The 13,449-nt window shown below is 35.6% G+C and overlaps 1 protein-coding gene across 1 annotated transcript in view; it reads right to left on the bottom strand.

Moving 5' to 3' along the window:
- ZFAND3 (zinc finger AN1-type containing 3) overlaps positions 1–13,449 on the bottom strand; it is a 333,357-nt gene that overhangs the window by 114,195 nt on the left and 205,713 nt on the right. The gene's annotated exons all lie outside the window — the stretch shown is intronic.

Below are 13,449 nucleotides of genomic sequence, written 5' to 3'. Positions count from 1 at the left end.
CACAGCTGGGAAGTGGCTGAGGCCGGCTTTGAACCTAGGACCTCCTGTCTCTAGCCCTGACTCTCATTCCACTGAGCTACCCAGCTGCCCTCTTCTCAAGTTTTATTTTTTGACCATTTCTTTGGTACATACAATTGTATGACATTATATAAATTTACCATATTATTGCCATTCCCCAATGGATAAGCATCTACTTAAATTTCAAATTCTCTGCCACCACAAAACACAGCTATGTTATGAATATTTTTGTATACAGGAATATTTTCCTTTTTTGAATTTTCTTTTGAGGGACAAGGTCTATCTAGTAACTGCAATTGACTATGGCAGCATAGTAGAAAATTTATTTCAAGAATGGTTGGAACAGATCAATGACACATGTAAAACCCAGTGGAACTGCTGATTGGCTATGGAGGGAAAGAAGAATATCATATAACCATGGAAAAATATTCTAAATCAATTAATTAAATTAAGAATTTTAAATTTTAAAGTTAAAAAAAAAAAGAATGGTTAGAACAATTCATAGCTCTGTCAACAGTGCATTATTATGTCCCCTTTTTAGCTAGAGATTTTTTAAACCAAGCTTTTCAAGTAGAATTATTCTTCCAATTTACATAAATGTTCTTCAATGTTTGTTCAAATTTGATTATATGGTGAAGCTTAGACAGATAAAGCAAAACCCCATCTCATGTATCTTTTATTTTCTCCTGTTTTTTTTTTCCCAATTGAAACTGGTTTTCTGTCCTTTGGGAGTTGAATCTAGCCATCACTTTATCTCTAAGGATTAAGTCATCAGTATGGACTACTGGAGGGAGGCATTTGGAATGTTGCTGAGATTGTACCTGACAAGTGTTAAAAAGGCACCATGCAGATTTGAAGCTTCTGGATTTTTGGAAGAAAAATGAATACGTCTCCATTCAAGACCAGACATTTCTAATCCTGGTTTGGTGATCATCAAGAATGTTAACAATTATCTTAAAAAGGTGTCAGAAAATTGGAGAAGATATATGGTCGAATCACATTAATTAGAATGTATATATGCTATAAAATATTTTAGCTAGAGACACAAACTGTTTCTTTGTTAAAGAAGGCTCTCCAACTCCAAAAAGGTTAGCAATCGTTAACATAGATTTATATAGCCTGCCACATAGTAAGCAAAATATAAATATTAATTTATAATATACATAAAGTAATTTAAAAACATAATTTTATAATAAATATTATTGTTTTATAATTATATCTCTTTACAAGTTCAGATGCAATAAGAAAATCAGATATTGAAGCAGGTTCTTAACTTACTGACCCAGGCAGTTAAGTAGTACAATGAATACAACACAAAGTTCAAATGTGGCCTCTGCAAACATTAGCTGTGCAGCCTGGACAGGTTAATTCACTTATTTTTTCTGTATGTTTGTGAAGTGCAGATAACAACACAGCCATCTTCCAGAGTTGTTGTAAGAATCAAACAAGTTATCTGTAAAGCACTTAGCCAATAGTAGGCTCAATATAAATGCTTATTCCCTTCTACAATTGTTGAGAAGATTAAATGAGATAATATCTGTAAAGTATTCAGTATAGTACACCTGGGCACATAATAGATGCTATATAAATGCTAGTTAGGTATTACTAGTTATTTACTGTTACTTGGCATACAGATAAAAGACAGAGAAATGTGCTTCTGTGGACGAGTCACTGGTATTCATTCAAAGTGTATTTAAGATCAAATATTCAGCTGGTTAATTTAGGCTTAAGATCTATTTCTCAGGAGAGAAAATGGCTAACCTATTACTATACCATGTACCGGGGATAGGAAAATTTTTAGAGACACCATGCTACATGCCCCCCCCCCTCTTTAATGCAGACAAGTTGGGCTACTGGGAAGAGGGGTGGGTGAAGTGAGGACATTTATAGAGAGGAGAGGAGTGGTCCAAGCTCTCTGCTATCCTCCCAGCTCTGCTGCATATGAGGAGCTCCCATTGGATTGATGGGCAGAGGGGTGGGTGAAGTGAAAAAATGTCCTTAGCACAGTAGAGAGGGGAAAGGGAGCAGAGCTCCACGGAACTCTGGCAGACTCTGGCAGGCAACAGCTCGTATGTCCAAAGAGAGAGCTCTATGTGCCCTTTTCCAAGAGGTGTGCCATAGGTTCACCACCATAGCCCAATATAAAAATGATTCCTTAAGAGTAATCAACAAAATTTGATCACTAATATAAATGAGAAAACATAGTTCAAAATAGCATTTTTTAAATAAAGAAAAAGTGAAGTCAGTCCAACAGTTAAACATATAATGTAATTCTGCAGGGGCCAATGAAATTCATCAGTGATAAATAAACTAGTGGTCACACCAAGAGATTTCACCAACACAACAAGTAAAGGGTAAAAGTCACAACTTAGAATTAAATCACTGGCATATTAATTTTTACCTCATTCAGCTGCTATGCTGAGGAGGAAGGGTCAAGCCATTGATTCTTTACTACCTTGATACTCTTTAAGAATCAAAAGCACTTTGGTTGGAGTGGAATGGGAGATAACCTCTTGAACCTAATCAAGAAGATCTGCAGTTGCCGGAGGAAATTAATTGAGAACAAGGACATCAAAGTCTTATAATAAATATAAAACAGAACATCAGCTAACGCACTTTCAAATTTTTACTTTTTACAGAAGCTATAAAGGGGGAAGACAAAAAGTAGAAAAAAGAAAAATACTTCCAAAATTGCACCTAGCCACCCCCTTCAAACACAATTTGGTATAATATATATTATACACTTTAGTGGCTGTTAATATTTCATAAAATCATAGGTTTAGAGCAGAAAGTGGTCTCAGACTTCACAGCATGTGAAAAACAGACTAGAGGTTTGAATTTTTTTAATTTAAGTCAAAGAATTTTAGATATGGTATATAAAGACAGGTTATAGTAAATACATTTAAAAAATTTTTAAACTTGACATGAGAGGAATTTTAATTGAGAAAAGGAAAAAAGCAATAAACCCTGGCATATCTTGGAGTAATACTTAAATTAAAAAAAAAAAAAAAGCTGAACATGAAAATCAAGACCTGCATTTCAACCCCAGTTTTGTTACTTATGAGCCTAAGGCTACCACTGACAACTCTAGGTTTCATTTATAAAATTTTAGTGATGGAAAAAAGGTCTCTAAAGTATTTCCTGTCCTATGACAAGCCTTCAACAAAACAGAGATCTGAAGGCAAACTCCAAATGTTACACAGGCACATAAGCTTTCCATACAATGGGATTAATGGTTAATTAATCCTGTGTTAGGAAAAAAAACTAGACACTATCAAAGTACATCCTCTAAAACCTAAGAAAATGAGACTCAATTTCTGCAAAAATAATGTCCAAAGATCCTCTACAGCAGGAGGAATTGATGCTGCCTCAATGATGTGTCACGTCCACTTTGGCACTTGGGGGGATGGGAGGGGAAGAGCAGCAGCAGCAAGTTCAGTCTTTGGCCTCAGTCAGTTGTAATTTTACTATGAATCATTTTACTGGTTCTACGAGATGTTTTAGTGAGTTAGACCTCCTCTATCCCTCCCATCAATATCTAGATTGGTTTCACAACCTCTGCTTAGAACATAAGCCTTTTGCACAAATATTAATATTTTATATCTACTAGGGCAATCAGCTATGAAGAACAGTTTTTCTTCAAAATTTAGCTTTGATTCTCCCCCCCCCACTAGGTATATTGTGAGCATGCACGCCCACACCCCTACTGGATTCATTAATATTTACAGACTTAATTCCAAAACAACTATATACATATACATTTGTGTATATATAAAATTGTTTGTTTATTTGTTTGTTTTTATGTGCTGTTGTATAAAGAGGTGTCTTAAGAAAAGTAGCCTAATGATGGGCCCAGGCTGAAAAAGAAAATAAATTTAACGCTGAAAAACAATACTTTCCAAATATGTCCTCTTTCTTTCTCTGAAAAGTGAAAACTGGTATTCCATTTGCCTTATGGATTGGCTCCCAGCCCATGAGGAGGTAGCATAAATTGGTGAAATGGGTGCTAGATTTATAGCCACTGGGTGGTTCCATTTCTCCCATGTGTGACACTGAGCACAACATTTCACCTCTATAAGACTTCAGTTTCTTCTGTCAAATGAACGAGGCAGTTGTACTATATAATCTCTAAAGTTCCTTTCTAGTTCTAAATCTATTAACAATATAGTCTTCTAATATAAGACTCAGGAATCCAAAAAATCCAGACTGTTGCCTCAGCATTATGGCTGACTTCATTCTTATAGACAGGCACTTAAAGGGGCTGAAAAATTAATATTTAATGGAGGAAAAAAACAAAGTACATCTTACCAAGCCCACCTTAATTTAGGAGGGTGGGAAATCAATGATAAAGTATAAAGGACACAATACCTAAGCTAGCTGTACAATCCTTAACAAAAGAAAAAGGGATAACTTGAACACAAAGACATGATTATGACCTTCAAAAAGAAATTCTAAAAGTCATAATAGAGAAAAGGAATTTGATTGTGTTTGGTACAAGAAAATTTATACCAACTAATAGTAGTTACGAAGAGAAATATTTTAATTCAAAACATAAGATTTATAAGCAGGCAGACCAATTACCAGGCTATATAAAGGGCAATTTCTGAAAGGGGTTGGGGATTAGCAACTGGAAAGATAAGGAAAGGCCTCATAAAGCAAGTGAGTTTGAGCTATATTTTGAAGGGAACTAAGCACTGTAAAGTAGCAGAGGTGAAGAGGAAAATAAGACTGTGCATAAGTGTGAATAAGACTATGTGAATAAGACTGTGCAAAAGCAGAGTCTGTAACAAGAATGATGCAAGGGCAACTGGGTAGCTCAGTGGATTGAGAGTCAGGCCTAGAGATGGGAGGTCCTAGGTTCCGGCCAGCTGTGTGACCCTGGCCAAGTCACTTGATCCCCATTGCCCACCCTTTACCACTCTCTTCAACACCTAGGAGCCAACACCAGAAGTTAAGGGTTAAAAAAAAAAAAAGTGATGCATGCTACCAAAATATTTTTAGCAGCTTTTTTTGTAATGGCAAAGAATTGTAACTACGGGGTTGTCCATCACTTGGGGAATTGAAGAACAAGTTGTTGTATATAGTTGTAATGGAATACTACTGCACCATAAGAAATGATGAACCAAATGATTTCGGGAAAAACCTGGAAAGACTTCTATGAACTGACAAAAAATGAAGTAAACAGAATTAGAACAATGTATAATACGGTAACAAAAATATTATACAATGATCAACTGTTAAGGACTAAAGTATCAGCAAAGGAAATCTCCAAGATAATCACAAGGGACTTGCAATGAAATCGCTCTCTACAGCCAAAGAAGGAACTGTTGGAATCTGAGATTAGATCAAAGGATGCCATTTTCTTTTTTTTTTTTTAATTTTTTATAAGTTTTCCAACGTTAAATGATCCATATTCTTCCTCCCTTCTTCCTTCCCCTACTCCCAGAGCAGACAAGCAATTCAATCTGAGTTACACATGTATTATCATACAAAATACGTTTCCATATTAATTCATTTCTATAAGTGAATAATCATATAAAACAAAAACCCTAAATCATATACCCAAATAAACAAGTGATAAATTATATGTTTTCATCAGCATTCCTTCTCCTGGGGTTCTTTTGGAGGTAGATGGCATTCTTTTTCATAAGACCCTTAGAATTGTCTTAGATCATTGTGTTGCTTTTAGTAGCAAAGTCTATCACATATCTATCCACAATATTTCACTTACTGTCTATAAAGTTCTTCTGGTTCTACTTTACTCTTCATCATTTCACATAGGTCCTTTTAGGTCTTTCTGAAATCATTCTATTCATCATTCCTTATACCATAACATCCTATCACCGTCATATATCACAATTTGTTCAGCCATTCCCCAATTGAGGGGGACATCTCTTTAGTTTTTAAATCTTTGTCACATCAAAAAGAGCAGCTAAAAATATTTCTGTGCAAATAGATCCTTTCCCCCTAAAAAAAATCTTTTTGGGATATAGACTTAATAATGGTATTACTGGATGAAAAGGTATGATTTCTTTTATAGCCTTCTGGGCACAATTCCAAAATGCCCTCCAGAATGGGCATAATCCACCAGCAATGAATTAGGGTACCAGTTTTGCCACATCCCCTCCGACATTTATCATTTTCCTTTACTCTCATATTGGGGAATCTGATAGGTGTGAAATGGTACCCTCATAGCTGTTTTAATTTGCATTTTTCTTGCAAGAGTAATTTAGAAACTTTTTTTTCAAATGATTATTGATAACTTTGATTTCTTCATCTGAAAACTGCCTATTCATATCATTTGACAATGTATCAAGTGGGAAATGACATAGACTCTCATCAATTTAAATTTGTTTCTTTATATATTTGAGAAATGACACCTTTATTGGAGAAATTAGCTATAAAAATTTTTCCTCAGTTTGTTTCCTTTCTAATCTTGCTTGCCCTGGTTTTATTTGTACAAACCTTTTTAATTTAATACAATCAAAATTAACCATTTTACATTTTGTAATGTTATTATTTGATCATATTCTTTCCTTCTCCATTGACTTGAGAGCTAACTATTCTCTGTGTTTCCCTAAATAACTTATATCATTATGTTTAAATCATCTACTCATTTTGACCTACCCAATTTTTGTCATACTGTTTTCCAATTTTCCAAGCAGTTTTCGTCAAATAGTGAGTACCCCAAAAGCTAGGGGTCTTTGGGTTTATCAAATACTAGATTGCTGAGGCCATTAATGCTTAGTCTATTCCATTGATCTACCCCTTCTATTTCTTAGCCAGTACCAGATTTGTTTTGATGATTACTGCTTTATAGTACAGTTAAAGATCTGGTACTACTTGGCCACCATCCTATACATATTTTTCATTAGTTCCCTTGATATTCTTTGACCTTTTGTCCTTCCAGATAAAATTTGTTTTTATTGTTTCTATTAAATAAAATAGTTTTTTGGGAGTTGGAATGGTATGGCACTGAATAAATAAATATGAGTAGATTGTCATTTTTATTATATTAGCTCAGCCTACCCATGAGCAATTAATATTTTTCCAATTGTTTAGATCCAACTTTACTTGTGTGAAAAATTGTTTTGTTTGTAATTGTGTTCATATAATTCCTGCATTTGTCTTGGCAGATAGATTCCCAAGTATTATATATTGTCTAGAGTGATTTTCAATGGAGTTTTTCTTTCTAACTTGCTGCTGAGTTTTGTTGGAGATATACAGAAATGCTGATGATTTATGGGATTTATTTCATATCCTGCAACTTAGCTAAAGGTATTATTTTAATTAGTTTTTTAGCTGCTATTCTAGGATTCTCTAAGTAACCCATCATATCATTTGCAAAGAATGAAAAGTTACTTACTGCCTACATTTTAATTCCTTCAATTTCTTTTTCTTCTCCAATTGCTAAAGCTAGCATTTCTAGTACAATATCCAATAATAGTGTGTGTGTGTGTGGGGGGGGGGATAATGGGCATCCTGGCTTCTCTCCAGATCTTACTGGGAAGGCCTTCTAACCCCCCCAACCCATGAAAATGAGGACTGTTGATGGTTTTAAATAAATACTACTTACTTATTTAAGGAAATAACTTTTATTCTTATGCTTTCTAGTGTTTTCAATAAGAATAGTCAATGTGGAGAGCTCAGGCTCTGCAGAGGCGTGGGTGGAGGCAGACACAGCCACAAGCTAAATCTCTGAAACCCTGAGTGGGGAACCAGCGTAGGCGGGTTTACGACTGTAGCGCCCTGAGACTTGTAAAGAAACCTCCAGCAGAGGATCAAGCAAGGGGGTCCACCAGGGGGCTTGACCGCAGACAGACCCTGAGCATGAGGATAAACCTGAGAAGCTGCTGGGCTAACGATGGCTACCCAGTCTCAGGAAGTTCAGAAGAGAAAGATTAACAAGAAAAAAAAGTCTTTAACACTCGACAGCTTTTACACAGAGAAAATCCAGACAACCGAGCAAACAGAGGAGAACAAACAAGCATCCCGACCCTCCTCAAATAAGGAAAACTCCTCACAAGCTATGGAAGAGTTCAAAACTGAGATTTTGAGGAAAATGGAAGAGATCTGGCAAGAAAATAACAGTTTAAAAGGTAGAATCTTGCAATTGGAAAGTGAGGCTCAGAAATCAAATGAACTGATAAGCAAATTGAACACCAGAAATGACCAGATTGAAAAGGAATACAAGAAGATTATAGCCGAAAACTGAAAGATTATAGCTGAAAACCAGTCCCTAAAGGCCAGAATTGAGCAATTAGAAGCTAATGATCTCTCAAGACAACAAGAACAAATAAAACAAAGTCAAAAGACTGAAAAAATAGAAGGAAACATGAAATATCTCAATGAGAGAGTGACAGACCAAGAAAACCGGTCTAGAAGAGACAATTTGAGAATAATTGGCCTTCCAGAAAAACCAGAAATTAATAGAAACCTGGACTCCATACTAACAGAAATAATTCAGCAAAATTGCCCTGAAGTCCTACAACAAGAGGGCAATATAGACATTGAAAGGATTTATAGAACACCTGCGACATTCGATCCAGAAAAGAAAACACCCAGAAATATAATTGCCAAATTCAAGAGTTTCCAAGCAAAGGAAAGAATCTTACAAGAAGCCAGAAAGAAACAATTCAAATATCAAGGAGCACCAATCAGGATCACACAGGATCTGGCAGCCTCCACGCTAAAAGACCGTAAGGCCTGGAATACAATATTCAGAAAGGCAAGAGAGCTGGGCCTGCAACCACAGATCAACTACCCATCAAAATTGACTATATATTTCCAGGGGAAAGTATGGGCATTCAACAAAATTGAAGAATTCCAGGTATTTGCACAGAAAAGACCAGGGCTAAATGGAAAGTTTGATATCCAACCACTAAAATCGAGAGAAACATGAAAAGGTAAATAAGATACAGAGGGGAAAGAAAGAAAACATAATTTTTAAATTTGCCTTTTTAAGGGCCTCAGTGAGATCTAATTATCTGTATTCCTATGTAGAGAAATGTTATGTATAATTCTCTGTAGTGAACTCTATTCACTATTATAGTATCCACTATTATAGTAATCAGAAGAATAATTCACAGGGTGAGGGTGGAACACTAAATAATCTAAGATGACATGGGGGATGGGAAAGAGGGGGTGAATAGCAGGGGACACCAAGAGAAACTTGAGTGAATAAGAAAAATAGGATATTCTATTACACACAAAGGGCATGGGAGGGAGAGGGGACAAATACAATATGGTACTGGCTAAGAGACAGAGAGGAGGATCAATGGAATAGACTTGGGGTAAATGACATCAGCAAGACAGTGTATGATAAACCCAAAGAGACCAACTTTTGGGACATGAATCCACTATTTGACAAAAACTGCTGGGAAATTTGGAAAACAATATGGGAGAGATTAGGTCTAGATCAACATCTCACACCCTACACCAAGATAAATGCAGAATGGGTGAACGACTTGAATATAAAGAGGGAAACGATAAATAAGTTAAGTGAACACAGAATAGTATACTTGTCAGATCTCTGGGAAAGGAAAGACTTTAAAACCAAGCAAGAGTTAGAGAAAATCACAAAATGTAAATTAAATGGTTTTGATTATATTAAACTAAAAAGCTTTTGTACAAACAAAAACAATGTAGTCAAAATCAGGAGGGAAACAACAAATTGGGAAAAAATCTTTATAACGAAAAACTCGGACAGGGGTCTAATTACTCAAATATACAAGGAGTTAAAGCAATTGTATAAAAAAATCAAGCCATTCCCCAATTGATAAATGGGCAAGAGACATGAATAGGCAATTTTCAGGTAAAGAAATCAAAAGCATCAATAAGCACATGAGAAAGTGTTCCAAATCTCTAATAATTAGAGAAATGCAAATCAAAACAACACTGAGGTATCACCTCACACCTAGCAGATTGACTAAAATGAAAGAAGGGGAGAGTAATGAATGTTGGAGGGGATGTGGCAAAATTGGGACATTAATGCATTGCTGGTGGAGTTGTGAACTGATCCAACCATTCTGGATGGCAATTTGGAACTATGCTCAAAGGGCTATAAAAGAATGCCTGCCCTTTGATCCAGCCATACCATTGCTGGGTTTGTACCCCAAAGAGATCATAGATAAACAGACTTGTACGAAAATATTTATATCTGTGCTTTTTGTGGTGACAACAAACTGGAAAAGGAGGGTATGTCCTTCAATTGGGGAATGGCTGAACAAATTGTGGTATATGCGGGTGATGGAATACTATTGTGCTAAAAGGAATAATAAACTGGAGGAGTTCCAGGCGAACTGGAGAGACCTCCAGGAACTGATGCAAAGCGAAAGGAGCAGAGCCAGAAGAACATTGTACACAGAGACTGACATACTGTGGTAAAATTGAATGTAATGGGCTTCTGTACCAGCAGCAATGCAATGACCCAGGAAAATTCTGAGGGATTTGTGGTAAAGAATGCTACCCACATTCAGAGGAAGGACTGCAGGAGAGGAACCATATAAGAAAAGCAACTGCTTGAACTCATGGGTCGGGGTGGACATAATTGGGGATGTGGACTCGAAACTACCACACCAATGCAACCACCAACAATTTGGAAATAGGTCTTGATCAAGGACACATGACAAAACCAGTGGAAATGTGCGTCGGCCATGGGTCGGGGGAGAGCGGGGGGTGAAGGGGAAAGTGGGAGCATGAATCATGTAACCATGTTAAAAATGATTATTAATAAATGTTTAAAAAAAAGAATAGTCAATGTGTTTTGTAAAAGGCTTTTTCTGCATTTGAGAAAATAATATGATTTGTTAGTTTGGTTATTGATATGGTAAATTATGTTGATAATTTAAACCAGTCTTACATTCCTAGAACAAATTCAACCTAGTACAGTGAATAATCCTTATGAGATATTGCAGTATTTTATTTTAAGATTTTTGCATCAATGATCATTAATGAAATGGGTTCCTTTCTCTGCTTTTGGTCTTCCTCGCTTAGGTATAAGCACCATATTTTTTGTGATAGAAAGAATTTGGGAGGACTCCTTCTTTGCTTATTTTGCCAAACAGTTTGAATAATATTGGATTAAATGTTCTTGAAATGTTTGATAGAATTCACTTGTGAATTCATCTGGCCCTTAGGATTTTTTCTTGGAAAGTTCCATTGATGGCTTCATTCAATTTCTTTTCCTGAGATGGAATTATTCTATTCCCTCTTTTGTTAATATAGGCAATTTTTATTTTATTATCCATTTCACCTACATTATTAATTGATTTGTCATAGAATTGGGTAAATTTTGGTAAAATCAAGAAGAGAAAAATGCAAATAATACAAATTCTGCTTTTTAAATAGATTTTTCCTAGGCCTAATATATCAATACATATCTTCTGTGGTGATGTTTAGAAAGGAGTTTCCAGACAAGTTCCAACTTGAAATCTAGAGAATCCCACCCCCAAGTGAACTCAGCTTAAAAGCTGGAAATCCCCAAATTTGTCCCTGTTCCAGTGAGGCTTCAAAGGAGGGAAGTTTCAGGCTTAGCAATTTCAAATTCTGTTAGTCTCAGACTGAACAATAGACCTTCAAGTAAATGATAGCTTAGGTGGAGCTAGCCAGCCTAAGCATAAGCTAAATAAACCCTTTTAGTCTTACTGGGACCAACCTTTTTGTGTTCATTATAAGTATACCATAGTCAGGGAGTACCACTGTACTCCCTGAACCCTTGCCTCAGCTATGGTTCCTTTCCCAAGCCTATCAATGTAATTTGAACACTTCCATTTCCATGCAGCCATGGTAATATCAATCAATCATATTTCCCTGTTCCTTAGTTACTCCAAAAGGTATACAAGTTCCCCAAATTCTATTTTTCTTCAGGGCTGTCATCTAGCCAAATGTCACTCCCAGGAATACTGTAGCCAGAGTTTACAGGTGTAGACCCTGTAAACGTTTTTGGGACTGGGCTACCTTTCCTGATTTCTAAAGACTTGGTTTTTCTGACTACTTTATTAGTCCTGTGTTATTTCTAAGTTAACAAACAAAATATTCAAGATAGTGCTTTAAAAAATGTGCAAGGCATATTAAACTTCTTCACTGACCTGAGTATTTCACTAATTAAACATATGAGCTGTTTTGGAAGAGAGAAACAAATGGATAATTCTACTTTAAAAGGTAAAAAGCATCAGGAAGGAGTTGATCTCCACCAAGATGATCTCTATCTCTTCTATACTAAACTCCTACTCTATACACAAAACTTAAGAATTTCTAGTGGAGAAAGGTAATTTATCTTATTGTCATCTTAACAGCAAACAAATCAACCCATTGTATTGGGTTCCAGACTCGAGAAGAAAACAACAAAAAACACCAAAAATGAAAGGAAAATTCTAGGAATAACTACCACTACCACCATCCCAAAGCATATGACATTTAGAAATCCCTAAAAACTGTCATAAATATAGAAAGTGGTATTAAAAATAAGAAAATGCTTCAACTAAATGTGGGATAATGAGTAATTTAATTTGTACTATCAACTATCTTTTACAAAGTGGCATGCTCCTATGAATAAATAATTTCTACAACTTGCCAAAGGTTTTTCTAGCTTCTTTGCTGGCTCTTTTTCCATAATAATGAAACGTTTAGGTACAATGGGTGGAAAAAAATTAAGAGGGCAAACTACATGAGCAAGCAAAATCATCATTCCAGTTCTTTAACTGGAGAAATTATTCTTGATCTTTCTATACAAGTAGTAAACAGCTTCCACTTGGTAATATGACATTTTTATCCTGGGTAGAAGAAAACTTTTGAATTAAACATTCTTTTCTTGGCAAGATAAAATGTTTCCTATTTGTCTCTGCTGAAAAGTTAGCTATCTTTCAAAAGAAGCAAATTCTGGGTTCCAAAACCTATAATGCTGCTCTTAAGAATACAATACCTTGGGGGCAGCTGGGTGGCTCAGTGGATTGAGAGCTAGGCCTAGAGATGGGAGGTCTTGCTTCAAATCTGGCATCAGACACTTCCTAGCTATGTGACCCTGGACAGTCACTTAACTCATTGCCCAGCCCTTACCACTCTTCTGCCTTAGAAAAAATACACAGTATTGATTCTAAAATGGAAGGTAAGGATTTAAAAAAAAAAAAAAAAAGAATATAATATCTTATAAAGAAGAAAATTCAGACTTATTTGCTAAAAAATGTCCAACAGAACTAGGGCCTTTTCCTTAAAGGAAAAATATACTTAATTTTTCTTTCACAAAGACACATATAAAGCCCTCTCTATGTACCTTAAAAAGTATATTCAGAAATTTGCCCCAAGTATAAAGAAATTCATAAGTAAAAATCTTAGTAAGGCAATTGCCATACCCTCCCCCCTTTCTGAGGTGCATTTATTTATATGTGAATTATAATTTGGTTTGATGAACCTTGAAACCACACATACTCATAA

Source organism: Gracilinanus agilis, chromosome 4, assembly GCF_016433145.1.
Source record: "Gracilinanus agilis isolate LMUSP501 chromosome 4, AgileGrace, whole genome shotgun sequence".
NCBI lineage: Eukaryota > Metazoa > Chordata > Mammalia > Didelphimorphia > Didelphidae > Gracilinanus > Gracilinanus agilis.
This window is presented reverse-complemented; position numbering and strand designations above follow the sequence as displayed.